Source organism: Lepidochelys kempii, chromosome 21 (assembly GCF_965140285.1).
Source record: "Lepidochelys kempii isolate rLepKem1 chromosome 21, rLepKem1.hap1, whole genome shotgun sequence".
NCBI lineage: Eukaryota > Metazoa > Chordata > Testudines > Cheloniidae > Lepidochelys > Lepidochelys kempii.
In genome coordinates, this window is record NC_136400.1 from 13,389,016 (window position 1) to 13,407,662 (window position 18,647).

Below are 18,647 nucleotides of genomic sequence, written 5' to 3' on the forward strand. Positions count from 1 at the left end.
TGCTTTCTCATTCCTTTCACTCACGTACAGCGATCACCAACATCAATGTCCCAGCCCCCGTGCTTGCAACCAGGCTTCAGGAACACCCCTCTGCCGTGTGGCTTAGCTCAGGCCTCGCCACGCTGGTCAGTGCCTTAAGCAGTGGCTTCTATTGCTTCAACTCCCACTAAACAAAGGGTATTTAATTGCTCCCTCTGTTAGTCTGAACAAAAGGTAGCTGCACGCCCCTCGGCTTCGAGGAGGCAGCCACCGACGCAACAATAATAAAAATGCCGACACTACACAGCCGCTCCGATGGCAGAGATATGGTAGCACCAGAACGTAGACACTTCCTCCATCCGGCTGATGTAGTCAATCTACCGGCCTGCGAGGCAGTAGCTAGGTTGACAGCAGAATCCTTCCCTCGACCTAGCTGTGTCGACACTGGGGGTTTAGGGGAACTTCACGACATCAGGGCATGAACCGTGTCGCTACCCTGAGAGACGCAGCTAGGTCGACCTAAGTTTTATGTGTAGCCAAGGCCTAAAACAACCCACCGGGAGGGGAAATGCTAGCATGGTGCATTGGTTACTGCAAGTGCCTTCTAGGCGGTTCCTGCAATGCCAGTAAGATTCACCCCGCTGGGGACACTTCACTGTGTTATCAGAGCAGGAGCCGTTTTCATGGCTGGAGCCGTTTGCAGCCACCACCCTCGGAAGGGACTTCCCAGAAACCATCCCCAGCTAATCATCCGTCCGCAGGGGGAGCCAACAGCTTTGAAGCAGGCCCAGAGGAACAACTGCAGAGACAGCCTGTCAAAGCACAGACCCGAACTCCAGAAGTTCACAAAAGTCTGGTTCCTTTACAGAGAGAAGAACTGGGTTCGAGGTTCTAGCACAGTGATGGGGACAGGGCAAGGTTTAGTTCTAGATTACAAGCCCAGAAGGGTCCATTATCTATTCTAGATCATTTGGTTTGACCTCCTGAATAACGCAGTCATCGACTCCTGGCACAGCCAGTGACTCACTATGTGATCTTGAGTAAGTCACTTAAAGGTAACCTTCAAAAAGGCAAAATGAGTTTCAGCCTTTTATGCTTTTTGTGAGGGGTTTAAATTATCCCCCCCCCTCAGTCTCTACTTTTTTTTGGTTTACTAGAGCTCATAAAAAAAAAATTAGTTTACAACAATTGTTTCACAGGAAAATGGCTTTTTTATTGAAACTGAAAACAATTCCAAAAATATGTGACAACAAATGTTTTAGTCAAAAATTTTCATGGGGAAAAAATTCATTTCCAGCCCAATTCTTTACATGAGAAGTATCAGAAATGCCAAGTTTTACTGGGGGTCTCCTTGGAATACTCAGAGATTAGGCTGGAAGCTCTCTCAGCCCTTAATTCTGAATCTTTCACAAGAGTTTTCTCCCAATTGTTTCTTAGATGTTTGGGGTAAACATGTATCACTAAAAACACAAACAATGTTCATCACTCCTTCGCTCACTTAGAATTCATAGGTTCCAAGGACAGATAATCTAGTTTGACCTCCTATATAACTAGAGGCTAGAGAACTTCCTCAGAATAATGCCCAGAGCAGATCTTCTAGAAAAATATCCAGTCTTTATTTAAAAATTGTCTGATGAAGAATCCACCATGACCCTTGGTAAGTTATTCCAATGATACATTTTTAACACTGAGAGAAAGGAATGCCTTATCTCCAGCCTGAATTTGTCTACCTTCAACTTCCAGGCATTGGATCATGTTAGACCTTTCTCTGCTTGATTGAAGAGCCCATTATTAAATATCCGCCCCCTCCCCCCACCTCCATGTAGGTGCTTATAAACTGTCATCAAGTCAGCCCTTAACCTTCTCTTCGTTAAGCTAAACAGATGGAGATCTTTGAGTCTATCACTGTTAGGCAGGTTTTCTAATCCTTTAATAATTCTCATGGCTCTTCTCTGAACCGTCTCCAATTTATCAACATCCTTCTTGAATTGTGGGCACCAGAACTGGACACAGGATTCCAGCAGTGGTCACATCAGTGCCAAATACGGAAGTAAAATCACCTCTCTGCTCCTGCTCAAGATTCCCCTCTTTATGCATCCCAGGATGGCATTCACCGTTTTGGCCACAGCATCACACTGGGCGCTCATGTTCACCACGACCCCCAAATCTTTTTCAGAGTCACTGCTTCCGAGGGTAGACCCCCCCCTCACATCCTATATCTATGGCCTACATTCTTTGTTCCTAGATGGATACATTTACATGACATTAGCCACATTAAAACTCATATTGTTTGCTTGTTTGTTACCAGCTTACCAAATGATCCAGGTCTCTCTGTATCAGTGACCTTTCCACTTCCTTATTTACCACTCCCCCAATTTTTGTGTCATCTGCAAACACGATCAGTGATGATTTATCGATGACCTGGAAGAAAACATAAGAAGTGTTAAATCGCATCGGGAAAACAATTGATCCCTGCGGGGCCCCACTACAAACACATCTGTTCAACAATCATTCACCGTTTGGGGTTACATTTTGAGACCTATCAGTTAGCCAGTTTTTAACCTGTTTAAAGTGTGCCATGTTAATTTTATGCATGCTGTGTTGTTGTTGTCATGTTGGTCCCAGGATATTAGAAAGACAAGGTGGGTGAGATTATATCTTTTATTGGTGAGACCAACTGAAGTTGGTCCAATAAGAGATATTACCTCACCCACCTTGTCTCATATTAATTTTATATCTTTTTAGTTGTTTTGTGGTACCAAGTCAAAATGCCTTACAGAATTCTCATATATGAGATCAACACTATTACCTTTATCAACCAAACTTGTAATCTCATCCAAAGGAGATATTTGCATTAATTATATTACCCTGCTTTAATTTTTTATTAATCGAGTCCCATTTCAGTGACTTCATTATTTTGCCCAGGATCTATGTCATGCTAATATGCCTATAATTATCCAGGTCATCCCGTTTACCCTTTAAAAAAATTGGCACAACATTAAAGCTTTCGTCCCATCTTCTGGAACTTCCCCAAAACTTATTGAAAATCAACACTAACAGTCCTGCAAGCTCCTCAGCCAGCTCTTTTAAAATTCTTGGATGCAAGTTATCTGGGCCTGCGGATTTAAAAATATCTAATTTTAATAGCTGTTGTTTAGCAGCCTTATGAGATACGAGTGGAATGGAAAAAGTGTTATCATGTGATATGGCTACATCATCTCTTTTTTTTCCTCAAATACAGAACAGAAATATTTATTAAACACTTCTGTCTTTTCTGATAATCAGATTTCTCTCCCTTGTTACCCGTGATGACATGTCACCACCAGTTCTCTAATCATCCAGGGAGACTTCCAGGAAAAACAGGGAAATGTAAACAAAGCAACCGCTCTCCCCTTTTTAGGGAGCCTTCCAGGCTTCTTTATAAAGAAAGAAGCAAAAAGCAGGCACAAACCTAATGTATTTCTCCTTTAACCTCAACATACCTCAGTTCCCCAATCTATAAAATAGGTAAAACAAAGCTGTCACAAGGGTTAATAAATATTGGTAAAGTTATCATTAATAATAATGGTTTATATTACAGTAGCACCTCAAGGCTCAGGATAAGATCAAGGCCCAATTGTGCTAGGCACTGCCCATAGTGAGAGACACCCTCTTGCCCCCTAAAGGAAGTTTTATTGTTGCCATGTTGTGGTACCGAGACCTTATGGTTGGGGAATTTTCAGTGGGACCTAAGGGAGTTAGGGACCTAAACACCATTGATTTTCAGTGGGAGTGGGACTGCTTTTTTTCTTTAAATCCCTTTGAAAAGCCCATCCTAAATGACTTACCCAAGGCCACTTAGGGAGTCTGGGATGTAAACCCAGCCCTCTTGCGTACAGACCCCGGGCACTATCCACAAACCCAAGCTGCCTTTCCAGAAAGTGCTTTGAGATCCTCCGATGGAACAGGCTGGTGCAAGTCACACTATTATCCTGCGGTGGGTTTTGTAATTGTTGGTGCCTGTGTGTTCTTGACAGGATTGAAACATCCCCTGGGAAGCCATTCTCGTGGCACTTCCAGCCCATCCCAAACCAGAGAGCACTAAAGAACTTGTGAGAACACCCGACGCTAATAGATTCTGAGCGCAGAGACATCTGGGGAGCTGGGAGGAACAGCTGAACTCTCAGAGGCTTATTACCTGTGCTGGAAAATTCAGAGCTGGCTCAGGCCTGCCTCATGGATGTGGGAGCTCGAGCTCCCAAGCAGCAGAAGACGAAGAAAAGCATCTCAACCAATTCTGTCCCCTCCAAATCCTTGAGGCGGCAGAAGGCGGCACAGACCCTGCACGGAGATGCACGCAGGCAGACCCTGCGTAGGTGCAAGGACCTGCTGCCTGGGAGCATCTCATTGCAAGACTGGAGTCTCGGTCTGGGAGTCTCCTCAGAGGAGGCATCCTTACGCCATTTTTACTGCTTCCTCTGCTTCCGGTCAGATCAGGAATCACAGCATGAACAGCCTTTGTGGCCACAGTCCAGCCCCGCTCTTCCAGGCTGCATGAAACTGACAAAAAGCAGTGGAGGAGATAGTCAGTCAAACTCTTTGGAACTTCTGGAGAGATTTGGTTTGGATTTGGGGCAAAGGTTCCGGCAGATCTTCGGCGGGAAAGCGCAGACCAGTGTTCAGGAATGGGAATCAGGACTCCTGGGTTCTGCCACTGTCTTGTTGTGTGGCCTGGTCACTGCTCTGTGCCTCGTTTTCCCCACTTGGCCAGGGGGATCATGACAATGTCCTACCTCCACTGGGGAGCTGGGAGGGTTATTTTGCCAATAAGTGTCTAATATTATCATTGCATCCAAATCAGTTTGCCAGCCCCTCTGTGTAACCTGCCTGAATCATGCTGAGCTTGGGAACCTTCTGAGCCCATTCTTGCTCTGAAAAAAACCCTTGGTCTTCTGGATTTATTGATTTCCCATTCCCTGCTGGTTGTCAGATCCAGAAACTGAGAAGGATCCAGGCCATGACACATGGCCCTGGATTCCAGCTCCCGATTTCCAACCCCAGAAGTTTGGGGGTGCTCGGGCCCAGATGTTTGGTGGGAGTTCACCTCCACCTGGGAGCACCAGGGTACTGACCAAAGAGAGACCCTTCCAGCTCGACAGAGCGGTCTCTGTGAGATTATATCATATGTGGGCGTGCCATGCCGGAAGCGTGTCGACACTAGAAATGCTACAGCAGCGCTGCGGGAGTGCAGACGCTACAGGAACGGAAGAGGTCTCCTGCCGCTGTAGTAAATCCACCTCTCTCAGAGGCAGACGCCAGATTCTTCCATTCACCTAGCGCAGTCTGAGTGGGGGCGTACATTGGCTTAACTGCATCTCTCAGGATATGTGTGGATTTTTCACACCCCTGAGCAATGTAGTTAGGTCAACTTAAGTTTTAGGTGTAGACCAAGCCTCTGAGGAATCTCAGGACACAAGCCAGAAGGAGAGCTCTCAACGACACAGAGTCCTCCTATATACTGGTCTATAGAACGCTCCTTACAGAAGGCAGCAAAATTCTCTAAACAGGAGCCCTCTTATAGAAACTGTATGTGTCCTATATTGGGGGATAGCTCAGTGGTTTGAGCATTGGCCTGCTAAACCCAAGGTTGTGAGTTCAATCCTTGAGGAGGCCATTTAGGGATGGGGGGGGGGGGAAATTGGGGATTGATCCTATTTTGAGCAGAGGGTTGGACTAGATGACCTCCTGAGGTCCCTTCCGACCCTGATATTCTATGACAGTTCCAGTTTCTATAGGGGAGACCAATACAGGAGTCCCCCAACTATGGATAGGCATACTGTCTGTGCTGGACATCCATGTCGGAGAGCCCACATAAGAAAGACTATGCTGGAGATGGTCATATTCTGCAAAGAAGACAGCCAAAAATCTCAATACTGGAGATTCAGTTTGGTAAATACAACAGATCCCATAAAGGAAACCTCAGATGGGAGCTGCTGGCTTTACCGTCTATACAGGTCTGTGTCTTTTACTCTTCAGACAACAAACATAATACGAAGACAGAGCACAAGCCCAGCTGGGTCCCAAATAACCAGGTTTACTAATTGTATGCACATAGGCAAGGCCTGGCTCCGGCCACACCACTGCTCTGGCTGGCTTCTGCAGGCTTCTCAACACAGAACATGGTGAGCACCACTAACCAGGCATACAAATTATTCCGAGAAACGCTGCCCTATTCCTGCACCCTACAACAGAACACCTCCCCCATAGGGCACCCCAGTGCGGCTACAGCCATGCTTTGTATGAGGGAGACTGCCATGCACTCTAGACACTCTCCCATATCGGAGACCCAAACTGGAGATGGCTGTGTTCTCCTTACAGGAGATCCCCTACTTTGCAAACTGGAAGTCTCTCACCATGGAAACAGGCCTAGCAGCACCAAAGCAAGCACAGAAATCCCCTCTCCCCACAGCAAGGGTATTAAAAGCCTCTGGTAACCTCAAGGCTGGTGCATCCTAGCACTTGCCCAAAGTTTTAGACAATCGATGGCAGCAACCCCACCCCCCCAGAGGTGGGGCCTGGAATCCAAATCCCCCCCCCGGCACTGGCTGGTCCACTGCATGCCCGTTTTGGACCGATACATCTGCAAAGATTTTGCGATTCATTTGTAAACGATAAAACACATTTCCAATGAGATCTTTATGGCTCCCGCGGTGCTATAAAGGCAGCCAGCAGCGCTCGATCGCCCCACAGCTGGGGAACGTTTCTGAGCGAGACGGAGATCAGGGTGCAGGGTTTCCAGGGCATGATGAAGTGCTCGGCTTCTCCTGACACCTCATCTAGAGGAGGCCTCTGCGTTCACACTCAGCCACTCCCGGCGCCCGGCTCCCTTTGCGGGCGCACGCTCAGCCAGGCCGGCCTTGTCGTCGCCGGTGAAAAACGGGCCCCGCGAGTCTCCAGCCGCGCAGCTCTGCAGACGGTGGCGGAGGTGTCGACGGGGCAGGTGTTTGTAGAGGACGTGGGGTTTCTGCCACAGCCCTGTCTGCCTAGACGCAGCTTGAGAGCGTCTGTCCCATTGCGTATAGCCCTTCGTGGATCACCCCGTCATAGCGTTGCAGGCCAAAGGGCCCACCAGATCACCTAGTCTGATCTCCTGTAAATCGCAGCCACCATCACCGCCCAGTGCCCACACACTAAACCCAACAACCGAAACTAGACCAGAAATGTCACAGCCCGCAGGAGACTAACCTGTTCCGTGCCGCAGGGAGAGCATAGGAGGGCCCAAGGTGCACCAGTGCCCCCCCCCTCCCGGCAATGGCAGGGAATTGATGAAGTGAGAGACACCCAGATAATCCCAGTGTGTGACCCGCTGCCACATGCTGCAGAGGAAGGCGAGACCTCTCCCCAGCCCAAGGTCACCGCCAATCTGAAAATTCCTTCCCCGCCCTGCATACGGCTCCAATTTATGTCACGCCCCCCCCCCCCCCAGCGTCTCCTGGGTCCACCCTGCACTCTGAGCACAATGAAGAAGAGGCACGCCCTGGCTTGGCTTGGGGCGGGGTCACACTGCGGAGGGATGGTGCCGGGGCCTCATACTGCAGGAGCCCGTTACTGACACGGCATGAAGGTGGAGGGGAAAACACAGCCCCAGAGAGGGCGTCCCAACTAGAGTGGGATGAACCCCTCATTTGGGGCTGGTGAATTGCCCGGCCTGCTGATGCTGATCTCTGCAACGTGCTTGTTGTTCCCTGGATCAGGCAAGTATCACTCCTCCTGCCCCAGGGGTTTGGAAGCCGTGCTGTACAACGGGGCACCCGCATTCCCTGCTGGTGTGTCTGTTCCCTGATTGCATGGCGCCCGAAGAGCTGTCAGGATGCCGGGGGAAATACTCCTGCTGGTACGACCCTCGTGAATCCTGGTGCCAATGCTTCCTTTGTGGAAACCGGCAGGCGCATGCCTGCCAGCTCTCACAAGCACTTTCCATGCACTTTCTCAGACGGCCTGGGGCAGCCATCTGTGAACACACGCAGGGAAAGTAAAGCAAAGGAACTGACGCAAACGAGGCTGTTTTAACTGAGGGAATGTTCCTGGGGGCTGCTCTGAGCCACCCACCCAGCTCTGATCCTGGCTGACTTGTTTCAGAGCATCGTGTGCTCCACACAAATGCTGGATCCGCTTTGGATCTAGAAGAGACTGTAGGAGCAGAGATGGGGAGGGGGCACTGTCTCATGAAACCCACGGGGCTACAGTGGGGCTCCATTGAGTCCCACCAGCTGAGGGTCTGGCCTTCAGTCCCTTTCCCTGCTTTAGGGTCCCCATCTATGGCAGCCCAGCTCATCAGGGGTCCTCTGACCGCATCCCACAGGGCAGCCTGACCCTTAGCTAGAGAGAGGCGCACAGGTTGTGTTGAATGGAGTTGCCACGCAAAGCACCAGGGGGATCAGTTACAGCGGAGAGGAACTGGTGAACTCTGATCTAGCTCCCAGAATATTATTTGGAAGGCGGATAACACCTCACGCTGCACCAGGCTCCCCCATCATCCTGCCCCTCAGGACACACACCAGAGGAGCCTTTCCCTTTAAACTTCATGCTCGTTAGAGTGTCCCTGTTCCCATCCAGCACCTCTCCACAGAACCAAATCCCACCATAAAACAGCTCCGCCCCGTCCCTGCCCAGTGGGGCACATCCAACCCTTTCAATCCATGGCAACCCCGATAAAATACAGCTCCATCCCCTGCTGCTTTTTACCCGGCCGTTACCTGTATTACGGTAGCACCTAGAGTACTCGAGTGCAATCAGGGCTCCATTGCGCTAGGCGCTGTACATACATATGCTGTCATAGCACACACTGTGACAGTCCCTGTCCCTGCTTGCAATCTAAACAGACAAAGGCATTGCTGCTATCCACATACAGATGAGGAATTGAGGCTCTCAAAGCACTTAGCAAATATTAATTAATGACTCACAGCCCCTTAGGAGGTAGGACAATATCACTGTCCCCATTTTATTGACAGGGAAACTGACTCAGAGAGGGGGAACGTGACTTGCTCAGCATCACACACCAAAATCTGCAACCACCTTAGGAACAGACCCCAGGAGTCCTGACTGTGGTCCAGGGGTCAGCACTGGGTTGAGGACTGCTGGCTTCTGTGGAGTCCAGGAATCTGAGCTCCCAGCCCCCTGCTCTAACCCTAGGACTCCTGGGAGCTATTTCAGGACCTGGAAAGCAGTGGACAGAACAGAGGCCTGGGAGTCAGGCCAGCGAGGCGAGAGGCATACAGCCACCCCTTCCATTTTGCTCGCCTCTCCAAAGGACCTCGGGATCCAGAGTCAGCAGAGCCAGGCCAGGAGTTCGACTGACAAAGGAAATTTGGCGGGAGCCGGACAGGAAAGGGGAGGAGACGGGGAAGGACCCCGGCCCACTGACTGAAATGCCGCAAGGAAGTGCAGTGGGCCTGGGCTGGGGTTGGCCATCTGCAGCTGCAGTTCCCAAGCACATAGCCCCCTGACGGATGTGGGTGTCAGAAATGCTCCCAGTAGCCTGTCTGCTTCCCTTTGCCGCTACCTGAGCCTCTGGGCTGAGATGAAAGCCAGAGCTCTTTCTTGTGGTTTCTGCAGCATTAACTACTCAATCCTACCTTATCTCGCCAGGACCCCGGCAGGCTTTACAAGGGGAATAAATTCAAGCTGCACAGGGCTCCAGTTCCCAATAAACACAACCACATTGCTCCAAGATCAGCAGCCCCCCCACCCCGCAAACTCTCCCTTTTGGGGGAAATACAAGATCACTAAAGAAACTGAAACTCTTCCGGCACCACTGGCCAAGGCCTGGCCAATCACTTTGTGTGGCAAGGAGAAACACAGGCAGTAAATCCCTAACCTCTGCCCATCTGTAGCATGGAGATGGGGGAAACTGAGGCACAAAAAGAAGGCAGCAACACACCCGAAACAACAACAACTTTATCAGTGGGGACCGAGGCCCAGAGAGATTCAGTGATTTGCCTATGGTCACACAGTGTGTCTGTGGCAGAACTGGGAATTATACTCAGATCCCCTGAGTCCCAGGCCAGACCCTTAACCCGAAATCCACCCTCCTACCCCAAAATGTTCTGCTTCACTCTGTAAGCTGGTCTGGGTTTCCAGGCCAGGAGAACAGAGCTCAAGTCAAGAAGATTCTGTTCCATACCTTGGCTTGGCGAGAGGGCCGTCATTTCAGAGCAGGGACCTTGGCTGGATTAAAAGCTAAAGATAAATTCAGAAAGAAAAATGCCACCCAGAGACAGAAGCACCCACTCGTGGGGAACTCCAGTCCTGAGGAGCCCAGACTACCATGAAGTCAAGTGAAAGTCCTTGCATTTCAATGGGACTGTCACTCCACTTCTGGACTGTTTTTCTGAGACAACCACCCCCTTGCACAGCAGAGGGATTAAACTGGCGCCTTTTAAGAAATTAAGGACCAGAGCCTCTCCAGCTGGAGCTAAAGGACCAGAAGCTGTTGATGGCAGCAGTAAACCGACTCACTTCCTTTATGGATCAGGTAATACACACTATCATACATCTGCACTAGGGAAATTCAGATGCTTAATTCACTCCTGGTGCAGCTTCATTGGTGGCAGCGTAATCCACATCCACTCAGTGCAGCGCTCTGTCCCCGGCAGAGGCAGCTGGGGCCACACAGGTTACGTCTACACTGCACACTAAGCCCAGACTCGGGTTTGAGCCCAAACCCCCAGCTTCCCTCCACACAGCAATCAGTCTGACTTGGGTCAGCAAGCACTCAAGACGAGGGCTTGAGGACCCTGCTAGTGGGGTGGGTCAGATCTCAAGTCTGGCTGTGCCTTGGGTCCAAGCCCTGTCCTTTTGCAGTGTGGGCACAGGCCAAGCCAGTCGGTCTGTGTAACACAGTACGGACAGGTTAGCATGGCTGCGAGACCTGGGTGCACAATGGTACACCCAGGTTTACAGTGCAGTGTGGATGCTCAAGGGCCGACTTGGAAACACAGAGTCCGCAAGCCCAGGTCCCACACACCCAGGTTTACAATGCAGTGTGAACACGCCCACCTAGACCCCCTGAATAGGGCTGGGCAATATGTTTCAGCTAAAATGTTTTTCATAAAAAAAAAAATCCAGATTGAGGTCGACTGAAATGTTCCGTGAATTTGTGCTGGTTTTTCCTGGTTGAAAACACACACACACACTTTTTGGTTCAAAACGCCCCGTCATTTCAAATTTTCCTTCAGCTTTATTCGATTATTTTAAAAGGTTTAAAATAACCACTACATGCAACAAAACATTTGTTCCTCCAAACATGGTTTCAACATTTGCTGTTCAGCTAGCGAAGAGAGAAACCAGCTATTCTCCCAGCTTTGGCTGCCACAGCATTGGTTGACGGAGGGGAGTGTTTTAGAGCCGGCGGAAGGCGCTCGTAGCTTTAGATCTGGAGGGCGCAGGTTCAATCCCCTCTGCCAACAACTCAGCCAGTGGCCTGGCGTATTAGCCATGGTGCAAATGCTGGTGTCGATGGGCCTTTTAACCTCCAGGGACAGACAAGATGGTGGTAAAACCCCAGGTGACAATCTATGAGGGGGCTTTGGATCAGGCCTTTGATGTACACGGTGGTCATAGGTGGAGCCTCTCCAGTGTGCTAACCCTGGCCCTTGGTGTCACGTATGGGCAGCGCGGGTTCTCAAACTTTATTGCACCGTGACCCTCTTCTGACAACAAAAGTAACTACACAACCCCAGGGGAGGGACTGAAGCCTGAGCCTGGCAGAGCCCTGCTGCCCCGGGCTGGAGGGGCCAAAGCCCAAGGACTACAGCCCCGGGCTGGGGCCCTGTAACCTGGGCTCTGTTGCCCGGGGCTGAAGCCCAAGCCCAAGCCCCGCTGCCCAGAGTTGAAGCCCTCAGGCTTCGATTTCAGCCCCAGGAAGTCTAACGCCAGCCCTGGCGACCCCATTAAAATATCGCGACCCACTCTGAGGCCCCGACCCACAGTTTGAGAACCGCTGGGTTAAACACTCCCTGGGATCCCGGTTGCACATCCCGTGGAAGACAAAGGGGCCCTCTCCTCCCCATTACCGGAGGCCCGGATGGATTCATGATCTGTACCAGATGGACAGCACCTAACCTTCCCTGACCAGCCGAGAGCTGGATAATTTGGAGAGCGGGGATATTTCATCTCGGCCGGGCGAGGGAATTCAGCAGGGAGAAGCGGGCCGAGTGCCTTAGGCCCGACTCCAAGAATTAATAACTGGCTGAATCATCTCCAATCTCCCAGAAAGCCGTTTATACATCCCAGCCGCCAGCACACACAAGCTCTGACTGGAACGCTGCAGAAACTCAAAGCAGCTGTGGACAGGCGGCACCAGCAGCTTAGCTCCAACCCGGGGGGGTGGAAGAGAAGCCGCAGCTTCCAGGCCCATGGGCTAAGCCAGCCCTCGGGGTGGGGGTGTCTCTAACGGAGCTGGGGGAGTCTCAATCCAAGGAGGAAATCTCCTTCTGCACTTCAGCTTAACACATCTCATCACAAGCTCGTGGTGGGAGATCAGACCCCGTCCGGAGCCACGCAAGAGTTGGCAGGCGGCAGCCCCTTTGGGCAGAGCTGCTTTTGGAGTTTCGCCTCCTGTTTTAGGCAGAGCAGCGACCCATCGGCCCCTTGCCATCCTTAGAGGGGAGTTTTTCCCCTCGCACGTGCGCCCATCCTGACCCGGCCATGCGCAGGGCATAGAAGAGCGGCCCCCTCGGGCCGGGCAGCAGCACAGAACCGGGTGAGCCCACCTACATGCAAATGCTATCGGGCCCGGTGGGAATCGCACGCAGCCGCCCCGTCGGGAAGGTGCGAGCGCAGCGAACAGGAGTGCAAATGTCCGTGAAAAGTCATCCACCTCCTCCCCTCCCCCTCTCATCAGGCAGCCGGGTGCCACCCTGGGCCCATCGGTGACCGCAGCCTCGGCGCAGGGAATCGTCCGGGAGCCGCCAGAAAGCGAGGGCGTCATTGTGTTGGGCGGGCAGCAGAGATGAGCTCAGGCGACGGATCTAGGCTGAGAAGGAGGGTAGCCTCATGGTTAAGGCAAGGGCTCAGGAAACCGGGGTTCAGTTCCCAGCTCTCCCAGACTCCCTCTGGGACCTCGGGCAACTCACCGAATCACTCTGTGCCTCGGTTTCCCCCTTTGGAAGAGGGGGATGACGACGCAGCCTGGTCTATTTCAGCTAAGCTCTTGGGAGCAGGGGTGCGCTCTCACTGCATGCACATACAGTAGCTGAGACGTGACGGCTGTTAACCTGGACCACCGCACTGTGGGGGTGGTGGGGTGAATCTGGAGGCCAGGCCCTGTCTCTAGCGAGCAGAGATGACAAGACAGCGAAGAAGAAATCGAGGCAGCTCGCGTGTCTCCAGCTAAGCAGAATCTCCATGGCACCGGCTCCGTGATGGAAGGGAGGAGAGGGGCCAGGCCTTGCTCCTGGCCAAGCTCCAGCCAGGCTCTGGAACAGCTCATATTTCTTTGCGCAGTGACAGCTAAATGAACAGAGAGCTCACTTTACAACCGCCCGGTTCACACTTAATGAATATTAATGGTAATCTCAGAACCTGCTTCTCGGCCTTATCTGGAACCTGACAGGACGCCCCCGCGTCAGGGCATGCCCATCACTTGGAACTGTCCCCCACTAACCAGCCTAGGAGGGGCTGGCTAGCTGCACAGACTCCACCTGCTTCCCATTAGACTTCCTCCCAGCCCGCCCCCCCGCACAGCTCACCCCAAGACTGCAGCACTCCACCCAGACTGAGAGGAGAGGGGCTGTGTACCCCCAAACTCCAGAGACTCCCATCCCACACAAAAGGGACAGGCTGTGTACCCCCCAAACTCCAGAGACCCCCAACCCACACAAAGGGGACAGGCTGTGTACCCCCCAAACTCCAGAGACCCCCAACCCACACAAAGGTGTCTCCAACCCACAGCACTGTGCGTCCTGGAGGCCGACATCCCTCGGTACTTCACAGCCGCATTGTCTTTCATGGCGCCCCTGGAAGCAGCAGGATACCCGCCGCAGCAGCTGTGAAGCTGGAGATGGGGATGGAATTGGGCGCACTTGCTTTTCCCTCCAAGGCCCAGGGGAGGGGAAAGGGAAGGTGTGGGGTCTGTGGCTGGGGAGGTTCATCTGTGCAGACCCTTTCGGAGGCAGCTCAGAATCCTACTCCCAGATCAGCTGCTGAACCTGACCGGTCCTCAAACCTTCAGCTAGGCCATCCTACCATCTGGGGGCTGGAAACAGCTCCAGGAAGGCATTGCCCCAGGGGATTTGCCTGGAGCCAGGGAATCAGGCTGCTCAGGTTTCAAGAGACCAACAGAGCTCACCTGGCTTCCCACAGCTCTGGTGGCTGGGAAACTGGAGTTGGCTCCAAACCCGGAATCCTCAGAGCGTTGATATAACAAGACCTGGATCCAAAGCACTTCACAACCACAACCCAGCCTCTTCGGGACCCAAATCCATTGGGAACCTGCTTCCGACCCTATCCTGAGCATCCATGCCTAGTCCTAAGGTCCCCGGCCCAGCTGATCTAGGAGCACCCCTTGGGGAAAACAAAGCAGCCCTGATCTTCCCCTAGGAGCCTCCTCTGACTCCCTGGCCTAGCCCTGCTTAATGCTCAGCTCAGATGTTTCTTCCAGGCACTCTGGACCCCAGTTCCCTCCAGCGCAGGGATAGTCACGTCCCCAGCATCCCAGGAGCCGTGGCACGCTCTGGCCAGTCGCATGCGGCGTCACCAGGCAGCCAACTGCTGCTTGTTAGAGAACTGGAGCCCTCGTCGAATTACCAGCTAAGAGCCATTACAACTCCTCGGCCTCCTCTGGAGCCTGCCCTGGTGCACGCCCGGCCGACGGGCAAGCGTAGCCAGGGATTCACAAGGCTCTGTCATGGCATCTAAGGTGCATACCCCGGGGCTGGCAGCAGCTCCCAGATGGGGGTCTGGACTGGCACGGCCTGGGGCAGAATCCAGCGAGAGGATCTTTCCTGTCCCGGCAGCTGGAGGAAGCCGAGCCGAGCCGAGCCAGCCAGGAACGTAAACAGAGGAAGCGCGTGGGGCCTGTGCCGGCCACAGGGCTTGTTGCACCCACACCCCCGGTCCCCTAGCGAGTCTCTCTGAGTGCACTCCTCATGCTGGGACTTTCCCTGGGGTAGAACCCCACAGTCTCCCACTCGCAGCCTGGGCCACAGCACCCCGCTTACCCAGCTGGAATAAACCCCCTTACGGCGTCTGTGGCCAGTGGTGAGCAGCGTCCGCACCCCCAGCTTGTGAAAGCAACAGTCTCGGCTATTTTATCACTAGGAACGGGACATTTAGAGAAAACGACAGACAGTCCACAAACATCTGTCTTCCCCAAGGCGTAACCATCCCACAGTGGTGCCCTAGGCAGGCCTAGCTTCTTCAGACACCCCCGCAGATACCTGTGTCTCAGCCAGATTCCTCCTCCAACAGGTCCTCACCAATTCCGCCCCCCTTTATACATGGCTAGCATCCTTCTGAGCTCTGGGTCCCAGGCCTCTCCTGCCCTGGCGTGGTCTCAGAAAAATGCAATGGGGGGCAAAGTTATGTCAGCACATAGAATGTTACATGGGATTAGATTATATCCTGCAAATTTGGGTGAAAACCGGGGGAAGGGGCAAACAAAGGTCCGAGGGCAACTGCCCCCCTTGTCCCTTGGCAATCAATGTCCCTGCCTTCAACCTTCAAGCATTTGTTTTGGGGTGGGCCTGTCTTGAGCCGTTCTTTACTCCTCCAGCTAATTTCCTCTACAGACAACTGCTGAACGAAACCAACATTTACAGAGTCCCGATCCCGAGAAACTGGTCACCATCCATCATTGTGCAGCAGCTCCGCAGCCAGGGCAGGGCCCTTCGCTAGTGCACACGGGACGTGGCGATGATGGACACACAACGAGCACGGCGTGGGGGTACCATGCCGGGAGCCCCACCTTGCAGCAGACAGCGTCACGGTGACGGGTCCGGAGGGAGTGGGTGGAAATGCTGGCCCTGAAGGTGCAGCTCCCCGTGGCGCCGGTGAGGGGTGCACCAAGGAGAAGGGGGAGATCATGATCCTGGCAGCAGGTCCAGACAAGAAGGGGATCAAAGCAAGAGGTGGCCCAGGCAGGAGTGACAGCCACTGACCAGGCAAGATGCAGCTGGGATGGGGATACACCCCTGCAGGGTGCTGCAGGCTAGGACAGTGGTAATGCCATGCATGAGACGGACACACCCCGTAGGGCATGTGGAGGCTGGGGCAGCTTCCCTCCTGCTGCATCAGATTAAGCTGAATGGAAAGAAGAGAAAAACAAGCATCTCCGGGTATTGCTTTGGCAGGGAGAGAGGGAAATTCCATTCCAGCAGCCCCAAAATGCCAATTTCTCTCCAGCAAGCCTGCCCGTGGCTCCCCGTCCAGCCACTCCCATTTCTTCCATCGCCCGGCTGGATTAGAGCTCGAGCGACGACAGAGCTGGAAAATACCTAGTCCAGAGAGTTGCAAAGACCATCGATCCTTCTGTTTAGTTTATGAAGTGCCAGGCTCCGTGTTCGGCCAGCAGTTTGAAAGAGGCAGCAAGGGGGTGCAGAGATCTTGTTAGACACACGTGGATCTTGGCAACTAACAGAGTGGAGCCAGCTGCTGGAAGAGCATCAGTGAGAAACAAATCCCAGGCCTGAGAGCCAGACACTGCGCTCATAGCCCTGCCTTGGGCCATGGAGCATGATCCCAAGAGACAAAAGTCCCCCGCTGGGCACTTGCCCAAACCCGAGTTTGGCACCACTGGTGATCTCAGCAGAGAAAACCGCGGCCAGAATTGCAGAGAGCTGAAGGCCAGGCGTGTAGCCCCTCGCCCGGGTGCTGTGGCGGGCCCGGAATGGGCGCTCGGTGCAGACTTCAGGTGCATTGGCAAAGCACGAGTGGGCCGGGCAGGATCAGCACAAGGTGCTGCACATGGGAGTGAGGCATATGAGCAGAGCAGGAGGAGGGAGCAGTTCTGGAACAGAAGCGGAGGAGCTGCAGGTTATGACTGAGGAGCATCCACAGCAGCCTGCGAGGAGCCCGGCACTGGGCCTGCCGCTTGGGCCTGAGGGGCGCTGGCAGAGCTGGGGGGTCAGGATTGAGGGGCATTGTGGGAAGAACCTGCTCACACAGCCCTTATCCTAGGCACCGCTGCATCCCCCTCTTCTGAGCCCTGAACTCCACAAGAAAAACAGGTGCGTGTCTGCAGCATGCACGCAGCCGCTCCTGGAAGCCAGCCCCAGAGAGTCAGGCTGGGAGCTGCCGGCCCACGGGGAAAGCTCCCAAACTAACCCCCACGCTGATCCAGCAGCGCTGGAGTGCGAGGAGCTCATGCCAGCCTGGCCTAGCCTTGCTTTGAACACAGCCACGAGCTGCAGATTTAAGGGCTTGTTTTCCTAACCCCTCCCTCACCTGCCAAGGCAGGGGTGGCCCACCCCAGCTGGAGAAGGAGCCAGAATTTACCAATGTTCATTGCCAAAGAGCCACAGGAATACGTCAGCAGCCCCCCATCCGCTCCCCCTCCTCCAGCGCCTCCCACCCACCGGCAGCCCCGCCCCCTCCCTCCCCGCACCTCCCGATCGATCAGGGGAGGGGCGGGAAGGGGTGGAGTGGAGTGGGGGGCAGTGAGCAGCGAGCCCCCCCGGCACATGGGAAAGTTGGCGCCTGGAGCTCCAGCCCCGGAGTCAGTGCCTAGACAAGGAGCCGCACAGTAACTGCTGAAGAGCCGCATGTGGCTCCCAAGCCACCAGTTGGACACCCCTGTGCTAAGGGGACAGAGGGCATCCCTGCCCCTACCCGAGCCAGCCCGCTGACTTATTCCAGAGAGCCGTTGCCAAGGCCTGGCCATGCCCCTCTGCTCCGCCAGCCTGCGCCATTGAGGTGGGCTGAGGACTGGGAGAGTGAGAGTTAGAGGGGACAGGAGATGCAGGGGCATAGGGAGGGAGAAGCTGGAACTAGAAGTTTGATCAGAGTTGGGGGGCAAAGGGGGGGGTTGCAAAGGGCCCCATCTTGGCAGCACCATACCAAGACTGCAGACTATAAGATCGATGGGGTGGAAAAGGAGGGGACCTGATCTTGTTGTTAGATTCCTAGCAGGGGAGCCAGATCTCACTGTGTATCTAATGCACTTAGCATTCACGTGTCTACAACTGGCCTTTCTTCTTAGCTGTGCCAAAGACACTCGCCTGGGGTCACGGCCCCCAGCTGTCTCTGCCCCCCCCCCTTTGTAATATGGGGATAATGTTTGAGGGCTGCGGCAGGAATCAAGCTTTGGCTTGAAGGCCCAGTAGCAGGGCTGAGTGGTAGGTCAAAGATCACTCAGTGAACCAGCATATCCCACGAGAAGGCGTAGCGGGAGGTTATCACACAGCATTGTACGGGATGGGCCAAGAGGACTAGCACTGTTTGTACAGATAGGAAGGGCTAGCAGGCCGCAGGAGTCAGAGTCATAGAGTTCAAGGCCCGAAGCCACCATGAGCTCATCCAATCTGGCCCCCTGTACATCAAAGGCCACCAGCATCCCCACACCACCCCCACCAACCAGCTGGAGACCACAGGCTGCGTCACAGGGACAGAACAGGAAAAACCGAGATGCACCAGTGCCCCAGACCCCTGCAATGACAAGGAATTGAGTGAGAAAGACCCAGATGATCTCA